This window comes from Elephantulus edwardii, unplaced genomic scaffold, assembly GCF_000299155.1.
Source record: "Elephantulus edwardii isolate Elephantulus edwardi_28Jun2011 unplaced genomic scaffold, EleEdw1.0 scaffold00085, whole genome shotgun sequence".
Taxonomy (NCBI): domain Eukaryota; kingdom Metazoa; phylum Chordata; class Mammalia; order Macroscelidea; family Macroscelididae; genus Elephantulus; species Elephantulus edwardii.
Window position 1 is genome coordinate 14,018,016 of NW_006399835.1, and position 19,657 is coordinate 14,037,672.

General features: G+C 42.1%; 1 pseudogene; it reads right to left on the minus strand.

Annotated features, from left to right (window-relative positions):
- Positions 1–14,902, minus strand: part of LOC102844908 — a 17,736-nt pseudogene extending 2,834 nt beyond the window's left edge.
- Between the last annotated feature and the right edge of the window lie 4,755 nt (positions 14,903–19,657).

Genomic DNA, 19,657 nt, shown 5'->3' on the forward strand with positions numbered 1-19,657 from the left:
TTTTTTAAAATGAATGGGACCTTCTACAGATTAAACCCCTGTGCACATCAAAAACATTCTCCACAAAACAACTATGAGATATCTCACCCCAGGAAGAATAGTAAAATTTAACAGAGTAGCAAACAACAAATGCTGGCGAGGATGTAGAGAAACTGGAACCCTTATTCACTGGTGGTGGGAGTGTAAAATGGTGCAACCACTACGGAAGGCTGTATAGCGCTTTCTCAAAAACTTGCAAACAGAAATACGATTTGACCCAGCAATTCCTCTGCTGGCAATATACCCTAAAAAAACCGTAACTGTCACCCAGGCAGATATATGCACACCCATATTTATTGCAGCTTTGTTCACAACAGCAGAGTTGGAAACAACCTAAGTGCCCATCAACAAACAAATGGCTAGAGAAGCTGTAGTATATTCACACAATGGAATACTACGGCTGCATTGAAAAACAAGGAACTCGTGCAATATTATTCAAAATGGATGACCCTGGAGGACATTATGTGGAGTGAAATATCTCAGTCACAAAAAGACAAATACTGCATAGTGCCACTGTTGGAGAATGGGACTGACAACAGGGTTGGGGTGAGACTGAGAAGAATTGGATAAATTATGTAGACTGCATTGAAATAGATGAGGGAGAGAACAGTTTGAAAGCGATATATGATTGGGTATTATGGTCATGACAAGAATCAGAATGAGGCTGCAGTAGTGGAGTGTACCTTGGTGGGGTGGGAGGGGTGTGAAATTGTATAACAATGAAAGAATTTTTCTTTTACTTTTCAAAGAGAAGAGCGAACTGGGTGGGAGGGGGTGGGTGGTTAGGGAGAAAAATGCAACAATGAATGAATGAATGAATGAATGGAAATACAAAATCTCTGTAAAGGTTCATTAAAATGAATAATATTTTTTTTAAAAAAACAAACCATTCTCCAACAGAGTGACAAGAACACCTACTGACTGGGGAAAAAAAAACATTTGGCAATATCATCTCAGACAAGGGTCTCATAGCATAAGTTTACAGAATCCTACAGGACCTCCACAAGAAAAAGACTGCTAATAATTACAAAATGGGCAAAAGACATGGAAAAACCTTTCACGGTAGAAGACATTCAGATAGCCAACAGACACATGAATACTCAAAATCAATGGCAATAAGTGAGATGCAAATCAAAGCCACAATGAGATACCATCTCACCCCAGCTGTTGTTATGTACCCTCCAGTCGCCTGCAACCCATAGTGACCTTAAGTGCAGCAGCTCTGTAGTCTGTCCTGTCCTGAAGCCAGTCTCACTGATTCTGACACACCAACCCCCATTGCCCCAGTTACTGTATCAATCAGTAACAGTGGCAAAGTTTAACAAGACAGCCAAGTAATAAATGTTGGAGAGGATGTGGAGAGATAGGAACTCTTTTATTATTATTAATTTAAGTGAAAATTTACAGAGACTTTGGATTTCCATTCATTGTTTTGCACTTTTCTCCCTGCCCATCCCCCCTTCTCTCTTCTCTTTGAAAAGTAAAAGAAAAATTCTTTCATTGTTATACAATCTCTCCCCTCAGATCCATTCCCCTATGCAGCCTTCATTCTGAACTCCTGTCATGACAGTAATACCTAATCATATACCCCTTTTAAACAGTTCTCTCCCTCATCTGTTTCAATGCAGTATACATAATTTATCCCATCTTTCTCAGTCTTCCCTAACCCCAATGACAAAAGCAAAGAGTTGGAAACAATCTAAGTGCCCATCAATAAATGAAGGATAGAGAAGCTGTCGTATATTCACACAATGGAATACTATACTGCATTGAAAAACAAGGAACTCATGAAATATTATACAAAATGGGTGACTTTGGAGGACATTATGCTGAGTGAATCCTCAGTCACAAAAGGACAAATACTGAATAGTGCCACTGTTGTAAAATGAGATAGGAACTCTTATACACTGTTAGTGAGATTGTAAAATGGTACAATCACTCTGGAATGCAATTTGGTGTTTCCTCAAAAAGCTGAACATATAAATTTCATATGATCTGGCTATTCCACACTTGGAATATACCCTGAAAAAATCAGAAAGGAGACAGAGATGGAGATTTTTATACCAATGTTCATAGCATCGCCATACACCATCACAAGAACATGGAAACAGCCCAAATATTCAACCATAACTGAATAGGCTGAGATTGTGGTATATTCACACAATGGAATACTACACAGCAAGCAGGAGCAAGGATTTCAAAAATTACTACATAACTTGGGAGGGCCTCAGAGAGCATTATGCTAAGGGAACTAACTCTGTCTCATAAGGACAAATACTGTATAAGATCATTATTGTAGAAAAACGTTAACTAGTAAGACAGGTATGAGGATCCAAGGGGCAAAGGCTAGGAGCGGAGGGGTGAGGAAGGGCAGGGGGGGATAATCATAGGGTCACACAATCTGATGGGTAGAGGGAGGGGCAGGTAAAGGAAATGGGAAAGATCTGGTGTGAAAAACAATGTATAAGAACTTTGTAAGTATAAAATTTTAAAAAATAACAACAATGTATATGAACTCTGTAAGCAAACTAGTATAAAATAAAATTTCTTTAAAAGAAAGCTGCAGTTTAGAAAGCAATTAATATATTGCAATGGACAGATCTGTGGCAAAGAACCTCTTCACAGTGATAAGGAGCAAGGATGTCAGTTTGAATACTAAGGTGTACCTGACCTAAGTCATGGTATTTTCAATAAAACATTGAGGACAAATTTCAAATGGTGTTTCCACATCAAAATTGTCTTGAATATTTATGGTATTTCTTAGAACTAGAAATCAGACTACTTCGTATCACTTTCACAGTCAATAAGAATGTAGTTTAAGGAACACAAAATTTACTATGTTGTTGACAAGTGTTGCTGTGTCAGTTCCAACTCAAAGCAGCCTTATGCACAATAGAATGAAACTGCCAAGTCCTGTGCCATCCTTGTAATCTGAGCTTTAGCCCATTGTTCCAGCCAATATATCAATCCATCTCACTGAAGATCTTTCTCTTTTTTGATGATTTCTACTTTACCAAGCAGGATACTGCAGGAATTTGCTCCTGTTGATAACATGCTCTAAGTATGTTCTACATTATTCTCAGATAAATGGCTTGCCAGCGAGCTGTTGCACGTTATATGAACTGAAAACCAGTACAAACAAATTGAAAACTAGTTTTAATGTCAAATACATTTAGATCAATGGTAAAACTTCCACAAATCTGTAAAGGTTCTATTTTTTTTTTAATGGTATTGTCTGTAAAAGCTTATTGTGAACATCAACTATTTAAAAGTTGAGCCTTTCCCAAACATTTAGCAACCCTGAGACACTACAGTTTACCAAAATACTGTTGTGAAGCCTTACACATCTGATTATAAATCAGGTAAGCATGCAAAACCTTGCGTGCAGCATACACATCATACTGTGTATGCTGTGAAAATCCTGTGAAAAAAGTAACTGTAAAGAAAAGAGACTCGATCAAAAGGGATGAATGGTGCAAATTGCTGGAACGCGAAACAAAAGACTAGAAATAAAAACTGAAAAAAATTTCAGCTATGTGGGAGGGATCCTCCCTGCGTGTATCACAGGCAAAGGTCACCGTGGTAATTTCAAACGGTGTTTCCTTCAATCGGTAGGTTGGGCAGCGCCTCTGATTCCTATTTAAGAAACTTCCTACCTAACCAGCTTACTCCAACCAACTCCCAAGGCCTGGGACCCTGCTCCGGTCTAGCCGCAGTGCCACTGCCTCCATAACAATTAGGAGTGGAGAAGCTGCCACCTGGACCACACCCCTCCCCACTGGCGTTCCAGTCTGGGCGGCGCGGGCTGGGCTGCCGGCCCTTCTCCTAAGGCTTCCCACGGCATGCCAGCACCTGCCGGTGTCTCTGCGACACACAGGGTGACAAGAAGGAAAGACACAAGGACAGCGCGAATCGACCCCGCGTTTCTACTCACCAGCTGTCGCCGCCCGACGTGGGCAGTGGCAGGACCTCTTCTCCTGCCGCCATTGCTGTTGACGTCCACGTCACTTTGCCGAAAAGTGGACCAGTGCCGGGACCAACTCTGAGCTGCGGCTGACGTAAAAGGTTCCTGGAGTCCAAGACTGGGCTTCTTAGGAAAGGAAGAAATTGGGAGGAGGCAAGGGACGGTGGGAGTGATACGTCATGGCGTCCCCAGGGCAAGAGGCAGCGACGGACGCCGGGAGGAGGAGACGTGCTTGAAGCAGCTGCGCTTCTAGAGACTCCAAGTCCCAGAATGCCACGGGCCCGGCCGGCGCGGGCAGGGGGCGGGCGGGCAGACGCTGCGGGTCCAGAGTGTGGCTTCTCGAGCTCTCGGTTTCTACGTGTGGAATTTAGAAAACTCAGAATGGCAAGTGCTAGCTAGAGAAAGCGAGGAAAAAGGAAGGCAGCAGCTCACAGAGAAGGTGAAGATGAAAGGAGAACTCGCATTGCAGCTTTTTTCGTACTAGATTTGAGGAAAGAGTCAAGGGTCAGTCAGGGAAGGAGAAAACCCAGTCTCACAAGTTGGTCCGGTTCAGAAGTATAAGTGAAGACTCTCGCACTTGTTGTAAACGTTTAAAAGTTTTGTTGTGAATGAAATAATTTTTATTTTACTTTTCAAAGAAAAGAGCGAACGGGGGGAGGGGGTGGGTGAAGGTTGGATAGGGAGAAAAGTACAATGAATGAATGGAAATCCAAAGTCTGTAAACTTTAATGAAAATTAATAAAGAAAAACAAGGAACTCAAGAAATTACACAAAATTACCCTGGAGGACATTATACTGAATGAAATATCTCAGTCACAAAAGAATATATACTGCATAGTGCCACTGTTGTAAAACAGGACTGACAGGGGTTGAGGGGAAACTAAGAGGATAAATAATACATACTGCATTGAAACAGATGAGGGATAGAACTGTTTAGGAGAAATATGTGATTAGATATTATTGTCATGGCAGGAGTCTAGCGCGAAGGCTGCGTAGTGGAGTGGACTCGGGGGGGAGCGAAGGGGATTGTATAACAGAATTTTTCAAAAATTTACTTTTCAAAGAGAAAAAGTGACTGGGGCAAGGGGTGGACAGGGAAGAAAGTGTGCAACAATGAATGAATGAATGAAAATCGAAAGTCTCTGTAAACTTTCATTAAAATAAACATTTTAAGGGGGGAAAAAAGTTTTGTTGTTGGTATTAGGTGCCATTGAGTCGAATACGACTCATAGCGACTGTATGAACATCAGGCCTGAACTCTGTCTTACCTACCCTGTTCCATCCTCACCCTTCCTGACACACTCGAGCCCACTGCTGCAGTCACCATGTCAATCTACCTGGCTGAGTGTCTTTCCCTCCTCTGCCATCCCTCCCCCTTTCCAAGCAGGGTGTCATTCTTCAAGAACTAGCTTCTTATACCAACATGCTCAAAGAATGGGATGAATCCTCACCATCCTTGCCACTAATGGGCACTCTGGCTGCACTTTCTCCAAGACTTACCTGTTACTTTGTTAGTCCATGGGATAGTAGGTACTCTTCTCTAGCACCATAATTCAAAGGCTTCAGTTCTTCCTCTGTTAGGTGACTGAAAAGACTATGGTCTGGATCAGGAACAATCCATTGACAGAGAACTACCAGAAGTACAAGCTGGGTTTAGAAGAGGCTGTGACACTAGGGACATCATAGCCAATGTTAGATGGATCTTGGTTGAAAGCAGAGAGTACCAGAGGAATGCTTATCTGTGTTTCATCTGCTATACAAAGGTATTTGACTGTGTGAATCACAACAACTTGATAAAAATGGGAATCCCAGACATTTATGAACCATGACACATACTTAGACCAGGTGGCAGTCATCAGAACAAAGGAAACACAGCAGGAAAGGTATAAGCCGTGGATGCATCATATCTCCATGCCTTTTCAATCTAAATGCAGAAAAGTTCTTCTGGGAGGCTGGACTTTATGAGGAGGGGTGTGGAACCAGCACTGGAGAAGGATTCATCAGCAACCTGTGTTATGTAGATGACACAACCTTGCTTGCTGAAACTGAGGAGAACTTGCGGCATTTGCTGCAGTAGGTCAAGGACTGAAGTCTTCAATATGGATTGAATCTAAACATAAAGAAAACAAATATTCTCATCACTGGGCCAATTGGTAGCATTATCATAGATGGAGAAGAGATTGAGATTGTCAACAATTTCAGCTTGCTTGGTTCCACAATCAACACTCTTAATACTAGCAGTCAGTAAATCAAAAGGCTAATGTCATTGGGGAAATAAACTGTCAGAGACCTCTCCAGAGTACTGATGAGCAATGATATCAGTCTAGAGAATAAGGTACTCCTGATTCAAGCCATGGTCTTTGCAATTACTTGCTACGCATCAGAGAGCTGGACAATGACTAAGGATGATAGAAGAACAGATACCTTTGATCTGTGGTGTTGGAGAAGAGTATTGAACATACCATGAACTGCTGAGAGAACAAACAGATCCTTCCCGGAGAGGGTGAAACCAAGCTGCTCCTTGAAGGTTAGGATTTTGAAGCTCCATCTGACAAACTTTGGACATGTTACCAGGAAGGGCCAGTCCTTGGAGAAGGAAATCATGCTTGGAAGGGCACAGGGACAAGGCAAGTAAGGAAGACCCTAGATGAGATGGATTGACTCAAGTGACTGGGATAATGGTGATAGTTCTGTTGGAGACAGTGATATTTGCTCAGGATAGGGCAGGGTTCAGAGCTGTTGCACTTAAGGTCACTATGAGTTGCAGGCGACTCAATGGAACATGACAATCCAGTTTCTCTTGTCAGTGATCTAGTATAAATAGTTCTTAAAAGAGAAAAATGGTCAAGACAGATGTGCTTTACCATTTAAGATCCATTATTATTTGGTTTTGAGTAGACTTGTAGACTTGGGTACATATTTGTGGCATAAGGTTTAAAGATTAAATAAGTTAGAAGGTAGAGTGGAAGCAGTGCACACATTGTAAGGCCATTTAACTAGAATCTCTATTAAAATCGGGACCCTCCACCTCCAAAGGAAGGGATCAAATTCCATGAGTTATTTGGTTGTGTGTGAGCAGCCTTGGCAGTTGCATTTTTTTTCCATTGTTGTAAATACATTACATAACTTTTACTAAGTTACTTCTTAAAAATATACAAATTTTTTACAGCAATTACATAAATTGACTGTAAAACTTCACTCTTTGATGTTTCCATCTTCATAAACTGAAACTTAGTGCTCCAAAAGCATCCCTTTTTCACTTTCTTCTTGCCCCTGTGCCCTGGAAATCACTAAGAAATTTTTCTTTCTTATACATTTGTCTTGTCTTTTTATATAAGTGAGGTCATAAAATAATGTACTTTTGTGATTGACTCAGTGTAATGCCCTGATATGCTCACCCAGTTGAGCCAAGAAATCTGGAAGACAGCTCACTGGCCAGTTGACTGGAAGAGATCTTTCTTTATTCTCATTTGCATAAAAACTAATGCAATAGGATGTGGAAATTAGCAAACAATATCACTAATAACAGATTTAATAGGTATGGAGAGAGAATACAACCCCAACTCACCCTTCTCTCACTTATAAATCAGGCAGTGTTTCCCTGCTCTATTCTCACAACAGCCTCCTGGTCCAGGTATAGGTTTCACATGAGCACAATTAAGTACTCTGGGACTCCCACTCTTCTCAATGTCAGCCAAAACTTGTTATGATTGACACAGTTAAATGCCTTTGTATAGTCACTAAAGCATAAATAGACATTCTTCTGGCATTCTTTAACTTTCAGCCAGGATCCATAAGCCATAGCAGTAATATCCCTGGTGCCATGGGCTCTTCTAAATCCTACTTGAACTTCTGTCAGTTCCCTACCTATGTACTGTTCTAGCTGTTTTCTAATTATCTTCAAGATTTTGCTTGCGTGTGATATTAATGATACTATTCAATAGTTTCTACATTCTGTTGGATCACTTTTCTTGGGAATGGGAACAAATATGGGACCTCTTCCTATCCATTAGCCAGACAGCTGTCCTCCAAATTTCCTGGTATAGATTGGTAAGCACATCTGAGACTGCATCTGTTAATTAAAACAAGTCAATTTGTATCTCACAGATTCCTGGGACCTTATATTTTTGCCAATGCCTTCAATGCTGTTTCTACTTCCTCCTTCATTACCATTAGCTTCTGTTCATATGGTACTCCCTGAAATTTTTCAGTATCAATCAGTTCTTTCTGGTACAGTGATTCTGTGTATTCCCTCCATCTTCTTTTGATGCTTTCTAGGTCATTCAATATCTTGCGCATAGCATCTTTCAATATTGCAACATGAAGATTAAATTTGTTTTTTAGTTCTCTCAGCTTGTACTCTATGAAGAAGAGTGTGACATCAGGATTGGAGGGAGATTCATCAATAACCTACGTTATGCAGATTGCACAACCTTGACTGCTGAAAGTGAGGAGGACTTGAAGCATTTGTTGCAGAAGATCAAGGAATGAAGCCTTCAGTATGGATTACATCTCAATGTCAAGAAAACAAAGATTTTTAACCACTGGACCAATAGTTAGCATCATGATGGATGGAGAAGAGATTGAAACTGTCAACAGTTTCATCTTGCTTGTATCCACAAATAGCACCCTTGGTACCAGAAGTCAGGAAATAAGGAGGAGCATTACACTGGGAAAATTTGCAGTTAGGGACCTCTCCAAATTATTGAAGAGTAATGATGTCAGTTTTAGGACTAAGGTGTGTCAGATTCAGGCCATAGTCTTTCCAATCACTTGCTGTGTACCTGAGAGCTGGATAGTGAATAAGAATGACAGGAAAAGAATTGACACCTTTGAGCTATGGTGTTGGAGAAGACTGCTGAACAAATAAATATTATTTATTTGAACAAACAAATATTATCTTGGAGAGTGTGCAGCCAGAGTGCTCTTTGGAGGTAAAAATTATGACATTTCACTTCACATACTTTGGGCATGTTGCTAGGAGGGGGTATTCCTTGGAGAGAGACATGATGTTGGAAAGGGTGGCGAGTCAGTGAAGGAGAGGAAGACCCTCAACCAGGTATCTTGACACAGTGACTGCCGCAATGAGCTCTTCTTGTGTGTCAGGAAGTGTGAGGATGGCTCAGGATAAAACACTGTTTATATTTTTTGTTCATAGAGTCACTAGGAGTTATACTAATGATTATCCACAAACCACTCAGTTTGCAGTCTATCAGTTTGCAGTACTGTGGTGGCTTGCATGTTGCTGTGATGCTGAAAACTATGCCATAGATATTTCAAATACCAGCAGGATCACCCACGGTGGACAGGTTGCAGTGAAGCTTCCAGTTCAAGACAGACTAAGGAGCAGATTAGCCATCCACTTCTTAAAGTTGCAGTCAAGATAATGCCTAGAATTGCACTGCAGTCATATAGCTATCTAAAGGCTTCCCTGGTTCTGGTTGGTGGCAGAAGGCTATAGTTCCTTTCTTAAATGAGCCTCTCTGTGAGCTGCCTAAAGGGCATCTTGACAATGGCAATTGGATTCAATCAGAATGAGCATTGAGAGAAACCACAGTTAGAAGTCATAATGGTTTTTTATGACCTCATCTTAGAAATGGTAAGAAGCTGTGCTGCAATCCCAAAAGCATGTGGTTCAAATCCACCAGCTGCTGTGCTGACGCAAGATAGGCAGTCTCCTCCCATATGATTTACTGCCTCTGAAAATCCACAGGAGAATCCAGTGGAAAAGTCACTGGAGTGTCAGCTATGAGTCGGTTCCGACTCAAAGGCACACAACACCACCACTAGAAGTCTTTTTTTTCCCTGCCATCTCCCTTTGACTACACAGCCCTGTTCAGTGTGAGATTCACTAAAGCCATATATACATGTAACAAATCCTGCATGCTCTTCAATGCCCAATTAGACTTGCCTCTGAGATTCCTGCCCATATTATTTCAACCTTCTAGAAGCTCTACCCTCTCTGAACTTGAAAATCCTTGTTTGTCAGTCCTTCTTATTTGGTCCCTGAGTTGTGGAGCTTCTTGTGTTCTTTAACTGTAAAAGGGGAAACTGAAAGGACAAAAATATAGATGCTGCCCAAAAGATTTCATTGAATTGAATAGCAAATATTGACTTTTGGATTTTTTAAATATTTTTTTAATTTTTATTTTATTATTTTGTGTGTGTGTGTGTGTGTGTGTGTGTGTACTGTCAAATTGGATCTGACTGGTACAGGAGGAGATGGCCCCTCCTTCCTCGGCAGAGCATCTGGTGGATTCAAACCACATATCTCTGGGATTGCATGGATATTTTTTTAAGATAACTTGTGAGAGTTTCAGAATTCCAGATTTCTCAGTTTTCTTTATTGTTAAACAAAAAATGTTTTAACAATTATTAAAGTTATTTCAATATCCTGTAACTTTAATAATCCATCAACACCTGTACTGCAAGACTCTTGAAACTAATAAAGCCTAACATTTAATATAATGGTGAACAAGTGACAATTTACAGATGATAAGTGAACAGTTGGCAGCAATTTTAACATCTGTTTCTAATTCATTTTAAAAAGTGTTGGGAAAACAATGAGGTAAAGTTTGGTTTGTTTGTTTTTTTTAAAGTACTGTAAATTGTGTTTCCTCATTTTCCTAGCATCTGATTTTATTAATTGAGGTTTACTCTTAATGAGTTATAAATATGATCCTGCTGTAAATTTCGAGAAAGAGATTGACCTATTCTTGGTATCAGATGTGCTATTAGGTGCCCTTGAGTTGACTATGACTCAGACACCCTGTGAGCATCAGATCAAGACCTTCCCCACCCTGAATCATCATCATGATCTCCACCCTGCTTATTCCCATTGTTGCAGTCACTGTGTCAATCCAACTGGTTGAGAGTTTTCCCCTTTTTTTGTTAACCCTCTGATTTTCCCAGCGTGATGCCTTTGTTCAGGTGCCCCTCCTAAAACATGCTCAAAGTATGTGAGACCATATTTCACCAGCCTTAGCCCTAAGTAACATCCTTACTGCACTTTCTCCAAGATCAATTTATTTGTCCTTTTAGTATTATTTGCTGACATAGGCATAGATTCTTCTTCAGTCTTCCTTATTCATTGTCTAGTCCAACTTTCAAATGTATACAATCGTTCCTTAGTCTTTAAATGGATAATTCATGGTTTAAAATCGAGAAAGGTGTGTGTTGGGCTTTATCCTTTCTCCATGTCTGTTCATTCTATATGCTGAACAAATAATTCAAGAAACTACATTACATGAAGTAGAATGTAACATCAGAATTGAAGGAAGTCTCCTCAATAATCTGCCTTAAGTAGAAGACAACTTTGCTTGTAGATAGTGAAAAAGACTTAAAGCACTTGCTGAAGAAGATCAAAGTCTACAGCAACACGAATTGCATTTCAGCATAAAGAAAACAAAAATCCACAGTACTAGGCAACATCATGATTGGAGGAGAAAAGATTGACATCATCAATGATTTACTATTCCTTGAATCCACAATTAACACCCATGGCAACATTGGGTAAATCTATTGTCAAGAGTTTGAAATAGAGGCGCTTCAATGTATGAGCCTATCTACCTCCTTTTCTTTCCAAATTTGTTCACAGATAGACCAAAAGTCTCTCGTCCTAGTTGGAAACAGAATGTTAGGTGGAGATAGATTTCATCCTCCCCCCTCCAAATTTAACTTGCTTTTGTGAATGACCACAATTCAGGAAACACATGCACACTATCTCTAGACAGTATTACAGACAATGGCAATGCTATTCTCTATGTCAGGAAGAGCTGGTGACCTAGAGGTAAGGCATTATGCTGCTCTGATGACACATCTGCTGTGCAGGAGAAAGATGGGTACTCTATTCCCACATGATTTACAGCCTCTGAAAACCCACTGGAGGGTCTTTTCCCTCTCAAAGCCCATGACAACAATAATAATATTCTTTATATGTACTCTATTTCCACTAGTCCATATATCTTTCCTGTAGGGTTTGTTCCCAATCATAGTGACTTTACATACAACAGAATGAGATACTGTTTGGTCCTGTGCCATCTTGACAATTGTTACTATGTCTGAGCCAGCTGTCGTGACTACTGTGCCAGTTCATCTCATTGAGGGCCTTCTTCCTTTTCACTGACCTTCAATGTTACCAAGAATGGTGTCCTTCTCTAGGAGACTGATCCTTCTTGCCAATATGTCTAAAGTATGTGAAAATACAGACAAGCAAGGAGATTTTCTAAGGAGAAAATGGTGGTCTATTCAAAATTCTTCACCAATACTTTAATTCAAAAATATTGATTCTTGCTCATTCTTCTTTATTCACTATCTGGTTTTGGCATGCATAGTGAGGGAATGAAAATAGCACGGCTTGGGCCAAGTGCACATTAGTACTCAAAGTTTTCTTTTTGCTTCTCAACAATTTAAAAAGGTCTTTTACAGTAGGTTTGTCCAAAGCAATATTTCTTTTTTTTTATGCCAGAGAAATTTATTTTCAAATAGAAACATACATACAATAAGCTTTAAAATCATTAACATTTTCAACAAAAGAGAAAAAAGCGGTTTGATTCCAGAGAGTCTATACAAAACGGGTTTAGATGGGCATTCGGAGTTCACATGGGGGTGGTGCAGGTGAGAACAATCAACAGCCTGAAATGATGGTCCCTGCTGCTCCCAGCCTCCGCGGACCTCTAATGGGCACGCTCTTGGCTCAGGTAGTGGGCGGGGTGACACAGGCGAGCCCCGCCCCTCCCAGGATGGCCAGTAGACAGCGGGGACGGAGCCGCTGCGCCACCAAGGCCAGCCAGCAGCGTGGAGCAGGCGCACGGCAAGGCGTACAGACAGGGACACAGGAAGTTCCTTCCAAAGGCAACACAAGGACGTGAGAGCTGCCAGGGATGTCAAGAGAAGTTATGGCAGCTAAGAACGTAGAATGTCCAGGAGACTCCATCAATAGCTTCCAATAAGCAGTGTCTGGACAATCACAACTGTTCTTTGACAGAGATGGGCCTTGTGCAGGGTAACCCTGGGCCCGAGTGGCGTCGGGCCCCCCCCCTTCCCCAGGCCTGTGGAGCTCGGGCAGGTGGCTCTGAGCGGCCTGTGGGTCCCGCGGTGAGTCCGGGTGGGGCTTCCAGGTGGGCTTCTCTTCGTAAGACTCCCCAGACTCGTTCACCCTGCCCATGGGATAAAGATACCTCTGGTACAGTTGCACCAGGAACAATCACAACTGTTCTTTGACAGAGATGGGCCTTGTGCAGGGTAACCCTGGGCCCGAGTGGCGTCGGGCCCCCCCCCCCCCCCAGGCCTGTGGAGCTCGGACAGGTGGCTCTGAGTGGCCTGTGGGTCCCGCGGTGAGTCCGGGTGGGGCTTCCAGGTGGGCTTCTCTTCGTAAGACTCCCCAGACTCGTTCACCCTGCCCATGGGATAAAGATACCTCTGGTACAGTTGCACCAGGAACACCACGGCCATCCAGTGCGAGGTGGGCATGGTGGTGATGAAGGCGAAGAAGTCTTCAACGAAGGTGTTGAAAGCTCTATAGGTAAAGGCCTTCCAGAGCAGGTGAGCCACTGACTTCATCTTGTAGTTCACGAAGAGCTGGGGCAGCATGAAGAGGAAGCCGAAAGCTAGACTGCGTTGACGAAGCTGTTGATTAATCAGGAGTACTAACTTTTGTACTTGATGTTCTGGAGTGAATCAACAACTGCGCCGACGCAGAGTTGGTTACAGCAGGGACCACAAGTACTTCACGGCCTGAGTGTCCTACTCCTCGGTTATTCTTTTCCACTCACTCTAAGTACCACACTGAAGACCAGGTAAGAGGCCTCTCCAGACAACAGTCATTTTCAATGCTTTTTTCCGCTTTCCATAACTCGATGGCCGCTCCGCTGCCCGCGGGGATCAGCACCAGCAGGCTCGTGCGCTCGTCCTACAGGAAGAGGGAGATGACCACGGCTCTGCAGCATCGCCAGAGCACTGCTTTGGTGGACATGCCAATCATGCCCTTCTTTGTCTTCCAGAAGCTGATGTCATTTTTAAAAGCCAGGAAATCAAAAAGGAGACAAAAAGCTGCGATGAAGAAGGTCAGGGTCAAGAAATACAAGTTGGTGTCTACAAAGAGTCCTTTCACTTCATCAGCATCTTTCTCTGAAAACCCGACCTGCTGCGGCGAGTATATGGCATCCTGCTTGTGGATCCAGAAGCGCAGCCTCCCCAGCGAGACCTTGTCGTAGGACACGCTCCGTGGTTGAGCGGTCAGCTAGCTGATCGACGACCAGAACGGGAAGGTCATGGACAGTTTCCCCTAACTGGATCATCTTCAAGTACCAGTGCACATCAGAGGGCAGAGAGGACCCGTCGAAGACAAAATCACCCACCATCACGTTTAGCGTCAGCCTCGGCCGCCAGTGAGAAGTGGCCTCATGCAAGGCCCTGCCAGCTCCGCTGCTTTTCAGCTTCGATTTGCAGTGTGGCAGACTCCCCTGTCAGGAGGTTGACGTCTTCAGGCTTGAGGACCATGTAGGTGGTTAGAGGACTGACGAGGTGCACCTCCTTTCCATCCTGCCACAGTAAGATCCCAGCGTGATGGAGGAAAATGTAGGCATACAGGGTCCCATTGTTTCTCGCCGTCTTTGGTACAGAAACATTAACTGTCCTTTCAAATCTGGACTCCATGTCAAAGTCCTCCACGTTCAACACCAAGTCCACGTTGTTCCCAGCACCTGGTTGGACCTAGTGGTGGTGTAGACACTCAGCTGCAGCTTGGACCTCCGGGCCAGGAAAGGGCTGGATGCAGTTGCCGTCCTGAGCGCATGGGCTGGTGTAGACGATGCCACACATGACCCAGCAGGTGTGCACCACGTAGACCACGATCACGTCCACCTCCAGGCTCGGGAAGGAGCTGCGGTCGCTCCACATGGTGTTGTTGCCCCCCCCCCCCCCCGTCCGGCTGAGGGTACAGGCGGAACCCGGCCGGTCTCCCTGCCGTGACCCCGCCCCGCCCCGCGGCCCTTGCGGACCTCGGGCCTCACCGCGCACGTGAGCGCCTCCGCCAGCGCCTCAGGGGAATGAACAGCCGCGCTCCCACTGGCTGGTCGGCCTGCATGCGGGAGGCAAACAGTCAGCCTCCCACAGGTCGCCAAGGGATTAACCCCGCAATATTTCTTGACTGCTGTTTCTATGGGCACTGACTATGGATCTGTTGTTGTGCCTTACTGTTGAATTGGAACCAAATCATAGCTGACCCTCCAGTGGGTTTTCAGAGGCAGAAGCAGTAAATCACAGGGGAGGAGAAGGTCCATCTTTCTCCTGCAGAGTAGCTGTTGCATTCAAACTGTGTACCTTTACGTTGGCAGCTCAGTTTCTTACCATTAAGCCATCAGAGCTGTCCACTGGATGGATCTGAGTATGATATAAACTGTTGACGACTTCAGTATTTTCTCAGTTTATCACAATGTTTGTTTATTGATCCAGTTGGGAGGACTTTTATTTTCTGTACTTTGAGGTATAATCCTTGTTGAAAACTGTACTCTTTAAGTGTCTTCGTAAAGTGCTTCAGGTCCTCTTTACTTTTAACATGCAAATTGTGTCATTTGCATATCACAGGTTGGAAAAGAGTCCTCATCCAATTCTCATGCTGCATTCTTTATCTAATGCAATTTCTTTTTTACTTGTAATTTTAATGAAAGTTTTCGGAAAAAAATGGATTTTCGTTCATACGTTCATTGTTGAGCTTTTTCCTCCCTACCTCCCCAGTTTAAATTAAACAAAAACAAAATTCATTCTTTGTTGCATAGTTTCCTCTATCCCTTCCCCCGGTTCACGTTGCTATGCCCCTCTTATTCTATACTGTTGTCATACAGATAATGCCTAATCATATATTCCTTTTAAACAGTTCTTCATCTGTTCCAGTACAGTGTTCATTATATATCCCCTTTTTTCCTCAGTTCCCCACTCCTGTCCCATTTGTCAGCCCTGTTTTATAACAGTGTTGTTATGCAGTATTTGTCCTTTTGTGACTGAGATTTTTCACTCAGCATAATATTGTCCAGGGTCACACATGTTGTGTAACATTTTGTGAGTTCCTTGTTTTTCAGTGCTGCATAGGATTCAATTGTGTGAATATACCACAGTTTTTCTATCCATTTATTTGTGGATGGGCACTTGGTTTGCTTCCATCCTTTGCTATTATGAATAACACAATAATAAACATGAGTTTGCATACACCTGCTTGGGTGACAGCTCTGTTTGTTTAGGATATATTCCTAGTAATGGGATTGCTGGGTCAAATGGTATTTCTATTTCCAACTTTCTGAGAAAATGCCACCTTCCATAGTGGTTGTACCATTTTACACTCCAACTAGCAGTGACTAAGTGTTCCAATCTCTCTACAACCCTGCCAGCATTTGCTGCCCTCTTGAATTTTGCTATTGTTGCTGGGACTAATCTAGTTTCTTAAACTATTGGCTAAACATACAGATTTAATAAATATGATGAAAGGATACAACCCTGATAGACATGTTTTCTGATTTTAAACCATATTGTATTTGCTATTTGTTTCTTATAACTGCCTTTTCACATCTTAGATCACATTATGGATACAATCAACTATTCCAGAAATCTCATTCTTCACAGTATTGCTAATACATTTGGGTACCTTTGCATAGTGTATTAAACACAAATTAACATCCCTTTGATTTTCTTTGCTTTCATTCAGAGTTCTCTAGCATCAGCAGTGATATTCACTGTTCTTTGTCTTCTTTGAATTTAGTTTGAATTTCTGACAGTCCTCAAAGGTGCTTATTATATAACAATTTTTAAATTATCATTTGGAAAATTTTACTTATATGACACTAAAGATTGTTGTTGTTGTTGTTATGTGCTGCCGAGTCTCTTGCAACTTATAGCGACCCTATGTACAGCAGCCCTAAACTCTGCTCTGTCCTGTGCCAATCGCACTGTCTCCGATACACCCATCCTGATTACCCCAGTCACTGAATCAATCCACCTCATAGAGATAATGTTCAATAATTTTCCCATTCTGTTCCTATGACTTGCCAAATGCATTGGAAACAAACCATTTAAGGTAATTGGTTATAAAGAATGATATGATAAATATTTTAATAATAATTGTAGAACATATGAGTTATTGTTGTGCACCGTTGAGTCAGAACTGACCCATTGCTGACCCTCTGGTGAGTTTTCAGAAGCAATTAATCACACAGGAGGAGACTGCCCATCCTTCTCCTGTCAAGCAGCTGGTGATTCAAACTGCATGCGTTTGGGATTGCACTTCAGATTCTTACCACTAGACCACCAGAACTCTGTAGAAGAGTATTGAATATACCATGGACTGCTAGGAGAATAAACAAATTCATCCTAGAGAGGGTGAGACCAGGCTGCTGCCTGGAGGCAAGGATTCTAAAGCTTCATCTGTTATACTTTGGACATGTTGCAAGGAAGGACCAGTCCTTGGAAAGGGACATCATGTTTGGGAGAGTAGAAGGACAGCGCAAGAGCGGAAGACCTTCAATGAGATGGGTTGACTCAGGAATGGGGTAATGAGGTAGATGTATAAGAGACAGTAAGGTTGGCTCAGGGTAGAGTAGGTTTTAGAGCTGTTGTACATAGGGTCGCTAAAAAGAGACTCGATGGCACAAAACAACAGCAACAACATCACTTTTATGAATATTTCTTTTGCTGGCTGATTTTTCTGTAGTGTACTGTTGAGTAAATTCTGGATCATAATTGTACTATAGGGCAGAATAAAACTGTTCCATAGGATTTTCTGTTATTGTTGAGTTAAAGTGGAACTCTCACTACCACCAAGGAAGAAGAAGCAGAGAATGTTGTGGACATCCTTTGGGGCTAGAGATTCTTGTGCAAGTGAGACCAGTAGCTACATCAGAATGGCAGCAGCCTCAGCAGAGAACCAGAGAGAGACATGAGACAGAGCTGACTCGAGACCACTGACCCACAAAGCCAGAGCCAAGGGCCTTTGTTCAAGCTTGCTGGAGAATTGAGGGAAATGCCATAACTGACAGAACTAAGAGAACTTTTACCATTTGAATTTCAAAATAATCTTAAGAATAGGTTTAAAAAACAGATGAGTTGTGGGATATTATCAAGGATATCATCCATGAAGAGAGTAAAAGATCACTATAAAGACAGAGGAGATGCAAACAGAAATACCATTTGACCCAGCAATTCCACTACTGGGAATTTACCCTAATGAAACCATAACCACCACCCAAGCAGATATATGCACATTCACATCTATTGTGGCTTTGTTCACAATAGCAAAAAGCTCGAAACAACCCAAGTGCCCATCAACAAAAGAATGGATAGAGAAGTTCTGGTATATTCACACAAGGGAATACTATGCAGCATTGGAAAAACAAGGAACTCATGAAATATTATGTTAAATGGATGACCCTGGAGGACATTATGCTGAGTGAAATATCTCAGTCACAAAAGGACAAACATTGCATAGGTCCACTGTTGTATAATGGGGACTAATATTTGGGGTTGAAGGAAGACAGAGAAGGAGTGGAGGGATGATGTATACTGCATTGAAACAGATGAGGCAGAGAACTGTTTAAAAGAGATATATGATTGGGTATTATTGTTATGACAGGAGTCCAGAATGAAGGCTGCACTATAGAGTGGAACTGGGGGGAGGGATTGCATAACAATGAAAGAGTTTTACTTTTCAAGGAGAAGAGTGAATTGGAGGGGTGCGGGTGGGCAGGTAGAAAAGTGCAATAATAAATAATAAATGACTGGAAATAGAAACTCATGAAAATCCAGAGAGGTAGATGTTAAAAACAGATAAAAGTAGAAATCTGTATAGTTTGGCACATGTGTTGTACGGATAAGCTTTTGTACAGATTTCATATTTAGTGCTCCTTTGAATATTCACTGGTTCGTAAAGAGTGGTTTAGGAAACCTTCGAAAGATTCATTTTACTAAAAAAATGAACAGACTTTCTGGGACCTAAAGGGATTTGTACTTGAAGATTCTCCAGTCAGCAAGGGGTCATGTTGAGCATTCTGCAGACAGAATTGTTTGAAATCTGCAGCTGCCTGGGAAACCTTCACACAGTTGAGCCCATCTTCCAGCTGAAGCTGCTGAACCACTTTCTTCATAGCGAGGACACTATAGGAGCCAGACATGGTGAGATAGAGGTCTTTCAGGATCCATCCCTGTGTGGGTGGGTCGGCTGGTGACTCACTGGGACAGGGCGCATAAGGGGGCAGGGCCAGATGATGGTGTGTTTTTTTAAAAAAAGCAACAACACAATACAACAAACTAGTAACTTCTGAGATGTCACAAAATGAAGGCCCTTAGGGTAACATAAGACCACTGTATAATGTAGATAAACTTTATCCAAAAGTTAAAGTTTATACAAAATAAAGGATAAACAAACAAAAAAAGACTGGAAACCCTAAAAAAAAAAAGCAATCTGTTTGAATTTTGTAAATAAAGGAGTATTAAAAAATAAAAAAAGAGGAGAAAGAAAAACTGAATGAATGTCAGAAAAGACTCTGAAAATTACTCTAGAGCATTGAGAAGCTAAAACAAATGAAATCACGCTAAAGTAAAAGAGCTGAATGGAAGATTTCAAAGGGCAGCTCAAGAGGACAAGTATTATAATAGGATGTGCAGAGAGCT